Raw genomic sequence first — 15,264 nt, 5'->3', positions numbered from 1 at the left:
TCACCCAGTCTGGAGTGCAGTGGCGAGATCTCGGCTCACTGCAACCTTCACCTCCCGGGTTAAAGTAGTTCTCTTGCCTCAGCCTCCCAACTAGCTGGGATTACAGACGTGCGCCACCAAGCCTGGCTAATTGTTTTGTATTTTTAGTAGAGACAGGCTTTCACCACGTTGGCCAGGCTGGACTCGAACTCCTGACGTCAAGTGATCCACCCGCCTCGGCCTCCCAAAATGTTGGGATTACAGGCGTTACCCACCGCGTCTGGCCAGGAAAACTCTTAGAAGTTGCGCCTGCATACCACTGGACTCAGGTTGCATGACCACATTCCTCTCAAGGCTCAGAATTATTTAAAGGTCCATACCTTCACATTGGAATTATTTGATGTTTGAAATATTTAATTTCCTACCGAGATACAGGTACTGTCTCCCTTGTTCTTTGCCTTTCAAAGAGAGACCCCAAGTCCTTCAGAAATACATCCATGGGTTATTAAGCTGAAAAAAGGATTACGTGGTTTCTAAAAAATACCACTTCAGGCCAGGCGCGGTGGCTCACGCCTGTAATCCCAGTGGTCTGAGAGGCCGAGGTGGGCAGATCGCATGAGGTCGGGAGTTCGAGACCAGCCTGACCAACATGGAGAAACCCCGTCTCTAGTAAAAATACAAGGTTAGCTGGGCATGCTGGTGCATGCCTGTAATCCCAGCTACTCAGGTGGCTGAGGCAGGAGAATCGCTTGAACCCGGGAGACAGAAGTTGCGGTGAGGCGAGATCGCGCCATTGCACTCCAGCGTGAGCAACAAGAGCAAAACTCTGTCAAAAAAAAAAAAGGCCGGGCGCGGTGGCTCACGCCTGTAATCCCAGCACTCTGGGAGGCCAAGGCCGGCGGATCACCTGAGGTCGGGTGTTCGAGACCAGCCTGGCCAACATGGAGAAACCCCGTCTCTACTAAAAAATACAAAAGTTAGCCGGATGTGGTGGGTGGTGCCTGTAATCCCAGCTACTCAGAAGGCTGAGGCAGGAGAATCTCTTGAACCCAGGAGGTGGAGGTTGCGGTGAGCCGAGATCACATCATTGCACTCCAGCCTGGGCAACAAGAGAGAGACTCAGTCTCAAAAACAAAACAAAACAAAACCAAACAAAAGAAAAAAAGCCTCAGAAGACAGAGCAAATGCATTTACAAGTTTTCTAAATAAATGTCCTAGGAAAAGAGACAAAAAAAAAAAAAGAAAATTTTTTTTTATTTTCAAGGGAGGAATTATATCTCTCGTTTATTTGCTTGTTAGTTTGAGACAGGGTCTCACTCTGTCACCCAGGCTGGAGTGTAGTGGCGAGATTAGAGCTCACTGCAACCATAAAACGCCCTGGCTCAAGTGATCCTTCCACCTCAGCGCCCCGAGCAGCTGGGACCACCAGCGTGGACCACCACACCTCACTCATTTTTTGATTTTCAGTAGAGACGACGTCTCACTACGTTGCCCAGGTTAATCTCAAACTCCTGGGCTCAAGCGATCCTCCTGCCTTGGCCTCTGAAAGTGCTGGGATTACAGGTGTGAGCCACCGCTCTGGGCCCTGACTTAATTTCCATGAAATATGAAGTTATCCTCCACCTCCTGTGTGTAATAGGCAGTTTTGCTTGTCACCTTAGTTTCCATTATCCACTCAAACAACCCAGGACCTTGCTTAGTTTAATAAGCCGTTCTAATTGTCAGTCCTCACTGCAATCAGCACCCCACTCCACCCCTTTACCGAAGTCCCTGCCCCTCTCCTCCTCCCTGCCCCAGACTGAGGGGAGCTCGCCCCGCCTGCAGGACGCGCGACTCTACCTGCTCAAAAAAGGCGCTTTGCAGTAAAGCCATTTTCAATTTAAGAGGAAAAACTACTCAGCTTTCACTACAGTAAGTTGTTTTACCTTCGATTTGTTTGAAATATTAACTTAAAACGGGCAGGAAGCATCCATGTGATATTAGGGGTAACATCACGGCACATGAAAATCAATCCACCAACCAGAACCCGGAGGATCCAGTCCTAGAGGGAGAGGATGACAGCAGGCGACATCCATGGCCCATCTGAGAGAGCCCGGACCCGCCCCCTCCAGGCCCGGCTCTTTAGAATCATACACTTTCGAGAGCCCGCCCCCTAGACGACGGTAACCCTCTGGCCCCGCTCCTGCCCACAGTCCGACCCGGCCCCAGGCAGCCTCCTCCTTCTTGCCCCGCCCGAGTCCTGTTCTAGGCCCCGCCCCCACAGCGGCCTCCACCCTCTCGCCCCGACCCAGCACCTGTTCAGGTTCCGCCCCCTCTTTGACCTTTCCCCCCTCCCGCCCCGTCCCCGCCCAGTGTCCAGAACCCGTCCAGGCAGGGTCCAGGACCCTCCCCCATGGTTGTTCTGTACGCAGCGCCCGGGGCTGACTCAGGTGACCTTTTTTTTTTTTTTTTTTGTCTTTCTGCTTCAAACCTGCCTTTCGCAGCACCCTAGCCCTGAGTCCAGCCACAACAGGAATCTGGGTGCTTCGGGACGTTGAAATCCCCACGCGAGTTTGTGCGGTTGTCAGGGAGTCCCAGCTTCGCCATGGGAAGCTCGCAGGCCCGGTGACTCTGCAGCTTTTGTATCGTTTTAGACAGTGTCCTCCACCTTTCAAGATCCTATTGCCCTTTTCATTAATCCCAGTTGGCGGCTGCTGAGCGCCTCACCCTTCATCCACCCATGTTTCCCAGCTGTCAGCCCCTTTGTTCTCACGAGGGGTGACTCCACAGTGTCCATCTTTGCTTGGCATGCTGGATGAGGACTATGAAATTCCTCCTTTTATGAGAATTAGATCAATTGTCTGTTTTTGTATAACGTTCACTCGTTTTGTTGCCTCAAATGGGGTCACAGTCCACACCTCACGTTAGAGTTCTAGGATCTTGCGCAGGAAAAAATTCAAGGCGAGTGTCCGAGTGCCGTGAAGAGAGTTTATTGAAAGCTACCAGTTACACAGTAGGGCGTCCCCAGAAAGCAGGGGGGGCGCCTCCTCCTGAAGTTTTTCTTACATACGGGGCCTACGTAAAAGCTAAGGTATGTCTACCTGCCGGTGGGTTGACAGTGTAACGAAACTTATTACTTTCTGATTTAAAGCTATCCTTGGCCGGGCGCGGTGGCTCACGCCTCTAATCCCAGCACTTTGGGAGGCCGAGGCGGGCGGATCACCGGAGGTCAGGAGTTCAACACCAGCCTGCTATCTTAAAAGCATACGTTGTTGTGGGATATTGGGTCATCTGGACATTGTGTTTCTGTAGGAGTTTGTCCTTGCAGGTATCAATAGGCTGCTTTCCTTAACGGTAAACATCTTATAACAGTGACTCGTGAGTGAGCAGTAAGGAATACGTCTTGCTAGTTTTTTCTTTTTTTTTTTTTTTGAGACAGAGTCTTGCTCTGTCACCCAGGCTGGAGTGCAGTGGCGCCATCTCGGCTTACTGCAAACTGCGCCTCCCGGGTTCAAGCGATTCTCCTGCCTCAGCCTCCTGAGTAGCTGAGATTACAGGCGCCCGCCACCACGCCCAGCTATTTTTTTTTGTATTTTTAGTAGAGACGGGGTTTCACCATATTGGTCAGGCTGGTCTCGAACCCCTGACCTCGTGATCCACCCGCCTCGGCCTCCCAAAGTGCTGGGATTATAGGCGTGGGCCACCGCGCCCAGCCTACGTCTTGCTAGTTTTAATGGACTTGAACTTTGTCACCCTAGCTCTTCTAGGTTCCTGCTTAACAGTTTGTGCACTCATGCAACACAGAGACCTAAGCACAATTATGGACGACACCACTGTCTTGTAATGTATCTGACAGACTGAGCTTCTGCCCCAAGAACATAGAAATAGCAATACTAAGTGAAATATTAGGAAGTTTTTTGTATGTATATAATTGATCATTATTTGCAGTTTTAAATTGGCTAAAATCACATAGAATGGGTTTTTATTTTAATCAAATGTTCGTAATCTATCTTTCACACAAAGTTGAAGAGCATTTCCTTATGCTGAGTACATATGAAAGAGTTCAGATTTTGGACCTGATTTTGTGCTTTCCATTACATCTAGTTTTTTTCCTATTCTCTCTTGATTTTTTCTGTGTTCATGAGCTTGTGAACCAAAAGTATCTACTGGGTCTCACTCAATTTTGAAATCTATTTTGCCAAGGTTAAAAATGCCCCCGTGACACAGCCTCAGGAGGTCCTGATGACATGTGCCCAAGGTGTTCAGGCTGCAGTTTGGTTTTACACATTTTAGGGAGACACAATACATTAATCAAAACATATAAGATATATATTGGTTCGGTCTGGAAAGGTGGAATAACTGGAATTGGGGGGCTTCCGGGTCACATGTAGATAACAAAGTCCAAGGGTCTGTCATGAACTGGGTTAGAAGAGAGGAGAAGATTCCCAGAAGACTTGGTCTCAAGCAATCCTCCCACCTCAGCCTCCCAAGGTGCGTGGACCACAGGTGTGATCCACTGAACATAGTGGACTCTCCATCTCAATAAAACAAAACAAAGATCAAGGTACTCTATCAAATTACTTCATTTGACATTTTTTTGAAATGAAATGTTTCACATATTTATTACTGAACCCAGCCAACCAATGCATTCATAACAGATTCAGAGATAAAAAATATATTCCTAATGAAACATGTCCAACTCTCCAGATAGGGGTGACACTTTCAGCTCGATATGGTAACATGATTGTGACCTTATTACCAGTTTTCATGCGAGTCCACTGGGAAATGGGACAATTTTGCTTTTCTTGGCCAGGACTCGCTTAATCCTGAAAGTCTTGTGAGAAGACATGGCGAGAAGCGGAGTCAAGCACACACCACGATGACGGAAAGAGGAGGAGAAGAGGCATGACTTTTTTTTAGACTAAGTTTCCTTTCTTTTCTTTTCTTTTTTTTTTTTTCCCAGGCTGGAGTGCAATGGTGCAATCTCAGCTCACTGCAACCTCCACCTTCTGGGTTCCAGTGATTCTCCTGCCTCAGCCTCCCGAGTAGCTGAGTTTGGTCAAAATATGAACTAGAAAGGCAGGAAGATGGCCAAAGGTGGGGAGCTTGAATGTCATTACATATTCCCGCCTGACCTTTACTGCCAACACCAACACAAATGGTCAGAAATCTCTAATGTGAAAATCTTCATGATCTCGTGGGAAAATCCTGATATTTGTAAACGCTGCAAAACAGGCTCAAACAAACAAAAAAAAAGTCAGTCGCAGTGGCTTATGCCTGTAATCCTTCCACTTTGGGAGGCTGAGGCGGGTGGATCAGCTGGGGTCAGGAGTTCTAGACCAGCCTGACCAACATGGAGAAACCCTCTCTCTACTAAAAATACAAAAATTAGCCAGGCGTGGTGGCGGGCACCTGTAATCCCAGCTACTCAGGAGGCTGAGGCAGGACAATTGCTTGAACCTAGAAAGCAAAGGTTGCAGTGAGATCACACCACTGTACTCTAGCCTGGGTGACAAGAGCGAGACTCCATCTCAAGACAAAAATAAAATAAAATATAAAATAAAAATACAAAAATTAGCGTGGTGTGGTGGCCTGCATCACTAATCCCAGCTACTCAGAAGACTGAGGCAGGAGAATTGCTTGAATGCAGGAGGTGGAGGTTCCAGTGAGCCGAGATCATGTCATTGCACTATAGGCTGGGCGACAAGAGCAAGACTCCATCTGAAAAAATAAAAATTAAAACCAGGCTGGGTAAAGTGGCTCAAGTCTGTTGGCCAGGCTCATCTCAAACTGCTGACCTCAAGTGATCTTCAAGGCAAATAATAGCTAGTTCTCAAGTAAGAGGACTTGACTGCCCCAATGGTCACACATAGATCATCCTAGATTCACCTGGTAGTTGGGGTGACCATCTGTTATAGCTAATTGGCTTTATCCAGAGGAAACACAAACTTCATACACTTTATGACAAGAAGTCGTTTTGCAGCATGGATTAAGGCTCCAAGAGCCTGATGCGAGGCTTCTACACTCCCACAGAAACTAGGAGATGGGGTGCTATTTTCCTTAATGTTTACATTTCAAAGAGAAGTTTCCCAGGTTCTTTAGAAAGACATCACTGGGTCATAAAGCTGGCAAAAGAACGACTCAGTTTTCAGAGGCATTCAAATGCATGTCTAAGAGATAAGTACTTACAAGTTTTCTAAAGTAAATGTTCTAAGAAAAAGGATGGTAGGGCATCTCGTTTTCAACAGGGAGAATTAAGCCTCTTCACACTGCTGAGTCATTTTCCTACTTCAATCCCTTCACTATCTTCCCTCCCCTGCCTTATGCCCTATAAATCCCTGACTCAGGAGATGGAGTCAAGCTCTTGAGCTCTGCCTCCTTACCGTTTTAGGCCTCTCAAGTGCAGCCCTGAATGCTGCATCTTCTTCCTGGGCCTAGGATTCTGCAGGCCTTACTGCTTCCCTGAAAGTCCCTATCCTCAAGTCCTCCCTGGGTCAGCATCTGCCTCTCCCTAGAACTCCCCTTCACGCAATGTCGTTGTTTTCAGGAGTCCCCTGGGTCTTGGGAGATGACAGAATCCTGTCCTGTGACACCATGAGTTTCTTCTGTCCCCAATCACTTATGTTAGCTGCGAGGCAGGCAAATAGGGTCTGGAGGCATGGAACATAAGGCCAATTCACACTTCAGCTATGACAGAAAACAGCCCCTCCATAGGGCATACGCCGAGTAAATGACTTTGTAACTTTACTTCGTCCTCTTTATTTACATAGGGAATAAACCAAGTAACCAATGGAATCCTCTAGAGAGTATTTTAACTCCCAAAAATTCTGTAACGGGGCTCTTGAGACCCTATGCTTGGGCCAGCTCCCACACTGTGGAGTGTACTTTCATTTTCAATAAATCTATTTATTCCTTCCTTAATTTATGCATTTTGTCCAATTCTTTGTTCAAGACACCAAGAACCTGGACACCCTCCACTGGTAACAACTGTGGTGTGTTGCACTTAATTCCCCACCAGAAATGGCTATTCCCCAGCAGCCTATATTCCATTCCTATAGTCACAAATTTAAGTTGGATCCTGAATTCATTAGATTTTTCTTTATAATTTCTAAATTACTTTCAAATTACTTTACCATCATAGGAATCTCCCTTTCATTAGGATATTACAGAAGTGTATGACTTTGGGAGAGGGTGTTATAAGTGGAAATATGGGCTCCTGGATCATTGGATCCATGGGTCAATTTATGTATGTCATTACAACATGAATAGATATGTTATTAGGGCTTGCAATTGTGCTGTGGGATTTCATAGCAGAATGGGGGAATCATTATGGGCTCTCAAGAGTGAATTGGACCCCATGGAGCTTCCAGGATTGTGTGAGTCCAGAAGGTAAAGAGTGAGGGGCTAAGACTCGGGCAACTGATAGTTTTCACTGGAGGGTTTCCTAGGGATGGGTCTCTGGGCACAACTAAAGAGGGGTATTGGAGTCCCTGGCTTAAGAGCATACATTATCCCAATAAAGAATGTGCAGACACCACCACAGCAACTATGCAGTTCAAAGGCTTATCTTTGGGGGAATAGTCTTGAGGAAATGTCAGTGCTGGTTACATGGTTACACAATATTGGCCTCTCTCTGTCACCTCCCCATTTGTCCCAACACAACACACAGAATCACAAGGCAACTGGGGGAGGTCAAGGCAATGTTTTGTAGTTTTCTATGTATAAGTCTTGCAATTTTCTTGGTTAAGTTTATTATTATGTACTTTATAATTTTTATCCTATTATAAAGTTGTCTTCTTAATTTCCTCTTTAGATTGTTCATTGCTAGCACAGAAATACAACTGATTTTTGTGTGCCCATCTTGTATCAGCAACTTTGCTGAATTTATTCTTTAGCTTTAATAGTTTGTTGTGTGTGGATTCTTTAGGATTTTCTATATCCATCTGCTAATAAAGATAGATTTCATCTTTTTTCAAATTTGAAATTTTTTTCTTGCCTAATTTCTTTGGCTAGAATTTCTAATACAGTGTTGAATAGAACGTCAAAATTGGGCTTCCTTGTCTTGTAATCTTAGGGGGTAAGTGTTCAGTCTTTCACCCTTGAGTATAATGCTAGGTGTGGGTTTTTCATAAGTGCTCTTTATCATGTTGAAGAAGTTCTCTTATATTCCCAGTTTCTTGAGTGTTTTTTTAATCATGAAAGGCTGTAGAATATTGTAAAATGCTTTTTCTGCATCAACTGAAATGACCATGTGATTTTCTTCATTTTATTAATGTGGTACATTATAATTCATTTTCATATGTTGAAGCATTCCTGTTTTCCTGGGATAAATCTCACTTGTTCATGGTGTATAATCCTTTTGGTACTGCATAGGATTTGCTTGTATGCTGCTGAGGATTTTTGCACCTATATGCATGAGGGCTATTGGTCCGTGGTTTGCCTTTCTTGTTATTTCATTGTCTGGCTTTGATATAAAGGTAATGCTGGCTTCATAGGATAAATTAAGAAATGTTCCCCCCTTCTACTTTTTGGGAGAGTTGGGGAAAGATTGGTGTTAACTCTTCTTTAAATGTTTGATAGACATCATCAAGGAAGATATCTGATCCTGCCCTTTTCTCTGTGAGTAGTTTTAAAATTATTCCTTCTCTTTTCTTGTTACAGGTTTTGATATAAAATAAAAAATATATGTTTGATCTAGGTCCCAGGTTCCTGGCAGAGAGATTGTAAAACCGTTGAAACTTCTTGAGCGATAGGAGTAAGAGTCTTTTGTTATTAAGCCTCAACCATACCTGAGTTTTTGTTGAGATGACTCTTGGTGGGCCCCTTGCCAGAGGAACCAACCATGTGATTAAAGGGTTGGAACTTTCAGCTGTACTCCCCTTTTTCCTCTCCAGGGAAGGAAGAAGGGCCAAAAAAGGTTGAGTTAATCACCAATGGCCAGTGGCTCAGTCAGTCATGCCTACATAAGGGAACCTTCATGGAAATCTGAAACAAGGTTCAGGGAGCCTCTGGGTTGGTGAATGCACCTATTTGCAGGGAGGTGGTGCAATCCAACTCCATGGAACAGAAGGTCCTGCACTTCTGACCCTTTTGGACCCCACCCTATGTACTTGTTCATCTGGCTATCAATTTGTATGCTTTATAAAAGTGGTCCCCAACCATTCTGGCACCAGGGACTGGTTTCATGGAAGACAGTTTTTCCATGGATGGCAGAAGGGGGATGGTTTCAGGATGAAACTGTTCCACCTCAGATCATCAGGCATTAGATTCTCCTAAGGAATGGGCAACCTAGATCCTCCGCATGTGCAGTTCACAATAGGGTTAATGCTTCTATGAGAATCTCATGTTGCCACTGATCTGAAGGCAGTGCTCAGGTGGTAATGCTCACTCTCCCGCTGTTCACCTCCTATTGTGCAGCCCAGTTCCTAACAGGCCATAGACTGGTACCAGTCCACAGTCTGGGAGCTGGGGACCCCTGCTTTATAATATCCTTCAACATAAACTGGTAATAAGTATACTGTTTTCCCTGAGATGTGTGAGCCATTCTAGCAAATTATTGAACCCAAGGAGGGAGTTGTGAGAATGCTCATGTTGTAAAAATTCTTTCTAATTTGGTCTTCAGATCTCTCTCTGAAAAGTGGCTTAAATTCTAGGCCTGCCCTGATGGGGCTCTAGGGAAGATGATCGTGGATGTTTACAGTGTGGCTTTCATGGGATACTGCTTTATCCTGGCAGACTGCCTAATGCCTAAGTGTGTGACCTGTGACCAGGTGTTCCGCTCACAGGAAACTTGTTTATACTGGCAGATGCCCTTGTGGCTCTTGTCTGATTGGTGTCAGACAAGATAACTCTTGATAACCACTCTCTAGGAAAGCTCTAACCACAAAAAAAGTTAGGTTCGAGTGTGTTGGCCAGATAAGACACAGAGAAGGCAGCACAACAATACATATGAAACATCAGAAGCCATCTATTACTTACAGATCCGAGAGAAGAGAGCAGCACACATTGCAGGGCCAGTGGAAAGTGGGAAGCCATTCAGGACATGCATGTGCAACCAGTAGGTGGGGAGTGACAGAGAGAGAGGATTTGTGGCCCTAAAGCCTTAACTAGGGACTGGGAAATTACTCAAGCAGATTTTGGAGGGGAATTCTAATGGGTGGATTTATTATTTATTTATTTATTTGAGACGAAGTTTTGTTCTTGTCGCCCAGGCTGGAGTGCAATGGCACAATCTCGGCTCACTGCAACCTCCACCTCCCAGGGTCAAGCGATTCTCCTGCCTCAGCCTCCTGAGTAGCTGGGAGTACAGGTGCGTGCCACCATGCCTGGCTAATTTTTGTATTTTTAGTAGAGATGGGGTTTCACCATGTTGGCCAGGCTGGTCTCAAACTCCTGACCTCAGGTGATCCACCCACCTCGGCCTCCCAAAATGCTGGGATTACAGGCATGAGCCACGGCGCCCAGGCCAATTGGTGGATTTAAAGCAAGGCGGCATGAGTTCCATGGGGTCATGCCGTGACGAAGAGGTGGTCACTGTGGCATATCTGCGCAGTCCATGCCCAGTGCAGAAGTTGTTGGGGGAGGGGTCAGTGGGTGAGGCAAGTAGGTTGTATGTAGCTCCTCTATAGAGGGGTAGTGACCAGCAGGCAATTATACAAAGCAAATGTTTGGATTGGCCACATTGAGGAACTGTGAGGAGGCAGAGAACTGGAAACTGTGTTAAGGGTGACTAAGCCCTGCTGCTGGTATGAGAAAATCCAGCTTATATTTTGAACGGATGCTAAGGCAACATAAAATTATAGGATTTCACGGCACCTTGATTTACAGCCAGCTAATCAGAAGTATGGGAGGCCCGGACTTGTGATTGGTGTCTGATGTGCAGGGCAGTCTTGCGGAACTGAATCCTTAACTTATGGAGCTGCCCTAATTGCAGGTCATGTCAAATTGAACTGAATAATTGGACAAGCAGTTGGTGTCTGGAGAGTTGGAGGGTTTGCTGTTGGTGGGAAAAACCCCTACACACTTGGTATCAGGAGTGCTGTGAGTAGAAACAGATCATAGTAGAATAGGTCTATTCAGAATTAGTATTTCTTCTGAGTCACGTTTGCTAGTTGTGTTTCTAGAAATTTATTCATTTAATCCAGGTTATCTAACTTGTTGTACAATTGTTCATAACATTCTTTTATGATCTTTTAAACCACTTTCTACTTCAATTGCTGAATTTATCTTTATTCTTAATAATCTTTAAAAGTAAGTAGAATGTTCCCATTTTCATTTCTGATTTGGGTTATCTGCATGTTTCTCTTATTTTTTTATTTTTTGGTCAGTCTAGCTAGAGATTTATTAATGTTTAGCTGATCTTTTAAAGAATGACATTTTTATTTCATTGTTTTCCTCTACTGTTTTTCTGTGGTCTATTTATCTCTCTTCTAATATTTATTTTTTCCATTCTTCTGCCAGCTATGAGTTTACTTTGGTCTTTTTTCCAGTTCCATAAGGTGCAATCTTAGGTTACTGATTTTACAGCTGTCTTCTTTTATAATGTAGGCATTTATGCTGTAAATTTCTTTTTGAGTATTGTTATTACTGCATCCCATTAGTTGTGGAAAGCAGTGTTTTTATTATTCTTGCAGCATTTTCTGATTTCCCTTATGATATTTTTCTATGACTTATTGGTTAAGAGAGTGACTAAATTCCATACACTTGTGACTTTTACAGTTTCTCTTCAGTTATTAATTTCCAGTTTCATTATATTGTGATCAAAGATGATGCTCTTTATTATTTCTGTCTTTTCAAACTTCTGAGATTTGCAAGGCATGGTGGCTAACCCCTGTAATCCCAGCACTTTGGGAGGCCAAGATGGGAGAATCACTTGAGGCCAGGAGTTCAAGACCAGCCTGGCCAACAGGGCGAAACCCCATCTATACAAAAAATACAAAAAATTCAGTGGGCGTGGTGGCATACCCCTGTAATCCCAGCTACTAAGGAGGCTGAGGCACAAGAATCCCTTGAATCTGGGAGGCAGAGGTGCAGTGACCCAAGATTGAAACAGAACTAAAGAAAAACTGGAGACTTGTTTTGTGGCCTAACATGGTGTCTAGGAGAATGCTCCATGTGCACCTGAGAAGAATGTTTATTCTGATGTGGGATGGAGCATTCTGTTATGTCTGTTAGGTCTAGTTAGTGTGTAGTGTTGTTCAAGTCTTCTGTTTCTTTACTGATATTCTGTCTTATTGTTCTTTTCATTATAGAAAGTGTGGCATCAAAGTCTACCGTTGTAGAAATATTTCCACCTGAATTGTCCATTTTGGCTTCATATATTTTTAGGGCTCTGTAATAATACATAATTATTATATGCTCTTGATGCATTAATACTATATATATAGTATTTTATATATATATATATACATTATATATGTATATATCTTCATTTTGTCTCTTATAACAACTTTTGCCATAAAGTCTTTTGGTTAATATTTACAAGGTCCTATGGTTTGAATGTGTTCCCTCCAAAATTCAGGTGCTGTCAATGAGATAGTACTAACTAGTAGGGTCATTAAAGGTCATTAGGCCATGACGGCTTCCTTCCTCATTAATGGGATTAAGTCTATTGTAAAGAAGCTTCAAGCAGCATTTAGCTGGTTTGCTAGCTTGCCTTTCTGCCATGTGAGGATGCAGCAAGAAGGCCCTCATCAGAACAAATACCAGCACTCTTGATTTTGGACTTCCAGCCATCTGAATAGTGAGAAATACATTTTTGTTCTTTATTAATCACACACTCTTAGGAATTCCGTTTAGCAGCACAAAATAAACTAAGACACATGGGATATTTCGTTATTGTTGTTCACTTTCAACCAATTTGTGTTTTGAGATCTCTAGTGAGTCTCTGGTAAATACATATACTGTAGTTGATGTTTTGTTTTCCCAATCCATTTTCCCAATCTCTGCCTTTTGGTTGGAGAGTTTAGTCCATTTACATTTAAAGTAAATATTGATATGGAAGAGTTTCTGCCATTTTGATATCTTTTATCTGTCTTACCTTTTTTGTTCCTCAATTCAGCCAATATTGACTTATTTTGTATTTGTTTTTTATGTAGTGTATAATTTTGATTCCCCTTATTTGGATGGCTACTCTGGGATTACAATTAACTTTTTTTTTTTTTTTTTTTGAGATGCAGTTTTACTCCTGTTGCCCAGGCTGGAGTGCAATGGTGTGATCTCAGCTCACCACAACCTCTGCCTCCCAAACTATTCTCCTGCCTCAGCCTCCCGAGTAGCTGGGATTACAGGCATGTGCCACCACACCCAGCTAATTTTGTATTTTTAGTAGAGATGGGGTTTTCCATGTTGGTCAGGCTGGTCTCAAACTCCTGACCTCAGGTGATCCACCCGCCTCAGCCTCCCAAAGTGCTGGGATTACAGGCATGAGCCACCGCCCCTGGCCTAACTTCTTAAATTTATAACAATCTAGTTTGAATTAATCTCAATTTAGTTTCAGTGATTTTCACAAACTGTGCTCTTGTACAACTCTGTATATGCATTTGATGTTACTGTCACAAATTACATCTTTACACATTTTATCCCTATCAATAGAGATCTATAATTGTTGTTCATGCCTTTGTATCTTCAGTCATATGGGGAAAAAAAGAGTTAAAAGCAAAACAGGCCAGGTGTGGTGGCTCATGCCTGTAATCCCAGCACTCTGGGAGGCCAAGGCGAGTGGATTACTTGAGGTCAGGAGTTCAAGACCAGCCTGGCCAACATGGTGAAACCCCATCTCTATTAAAAATACAAAAATTAGCCGGGCATGGTAGTGCATGCCTGTAATCCCAGCTTCTCAGGAGGCTGAGGCAGGAGAATTGCTTAAACCTGGGAAGCCAAGATTGCAGTAAGCCAAGACTGTGCCATTGCACTACAGCCTGGGCAAAAAGAATGAGACTCTGTCTCAAAAAAAAAAAACAAACAAAAAAACAACTACAAAAAAACCACATCATGGTAACCAGTTCTATATTTACCTATGTAGCTGCCCTTACCAGTGTTCTTTATTTCTTCTAATGGCTCTGACACTATTTAATGTCTTTTCATTTAAGCCTACAGGACTCCCTTTAGCATTTCCTGTAGGACATCTCTACTAATAATGGACTGTTTCAGCTTTTGTTTAGTTAGAAATAACAGATAATCTTATTTTATTCCTCAATTTTGAAGAAGTATTTTGCCAGGTATAGAATTTTTGGTCAACAGGCTTCAAGCAGCTCTTAGGTGGTTTTTTAGCTTGCCTTTCTGCCATGTGAGGATGCGGAAAGAAGGGGCATTTTTTGTTCTGTTTTGTTTTTTCTTTCTCCTTTCAGTACTTTGTCATCCCACTGCCTTTTAGCTTCTATGGCTTCTAAGGAGAAATTGGCTGGCTTTCTTTGACCATATTGAATTTCTCTCTGGCTGCTTTTAAGATTCTTTGTCTTTGTTTTTCTATTCTTTGATTATAATGTGTCTTGGATTATTTATCCTATTTGAATAAGGCTTATTGAGCTTCATGGATGTGTGTATCAGCCCATTTTCACGCTGCTGATAAAGACATACCCGAGATTGGGATGAAAAGGAGGTTTAATGGACTTACAGTTCCACATGGCTGGGGAGGCCTGAGAATCACCGTGGGAGGCAAAAGGCACTTCTTAACATGGCAGCGACAAGAGAAAATGAGGAAAATACAGAATTGGAAACCGCTGATAAAACCATCAGATCTTGCAAGACTTGTTCACTACCACAAGACTGGTATGGAGGAAACTGCCCCTGATTCAAATTATCTCCCACTGGGCACCTCCTACAACACGTGGGAATTATGGGAGTACAATTCAAGATCAGATTTGGGTGGGGACACAGGGCCAAACCATATCAATGTGTATATCCACAACTTCCATAAAATTGATAAATTTCCTGCCATTATTCCAACGTAAGGTTATTTCTATGCCTTTGTCTTTCTTGTCTTCTTGCAGATTCACAAAACACTCACCTTGGTAATGACTGATGATCTCACAGGCCTCATGAGCTCTGGCTCTGTTCATTTTTTTTTTCTTCTTTTGTTTCTGCCTCCAAGACTCAATAATATCAATTGATCTATCTTTATGTTCACTGATTCTTTCTTCTGAGTGCTCAAATTTGATGCAGAGCAGGTCTAGTGAATTTCACTTCAGTTACTGTACGTTTCGGCTTCAGAATTTCTACTTGGCTTCATTTTAAAATTTCCCTATTTCTGTGGATATTCTCCACTTCGTGAAACACCATCCTCTTCATTTCATTTGGTTCTTTCTT

The 15,264-nt window shown here is 43.5% G+C and overlaps 1 pseudogene; it reads left to right on the top strand.

Annotated features, from left to right (window-relative positions):
• Positions 2,428–2,803, top strand: PONPYGV1R-PS1918 (vomeronasal 1 receptor ponPygV1R-ps1918 pseudogene; annotated as a pseudogene).

The sequence above is a fragment of the Pongo abelii genome, chromosome 20 (genome assembly GCF_028885655.2).
Source record: "Pongo abelii isolate AG06213 chromosome 20, NHGRI_mPonAbe1-v2.0_pri, whole genome shotgun sequence".
NCBI lineage: Eukaryota > Metazoa > Chordata > Mammalia > Primates > Hominidae > Pongo > Pongo abelii.
The sequence above is the reverse complement of the archived record's forward strand: the minus strand, read 5'-3'. Positions and strand labels throughout refer to the sequence as shown.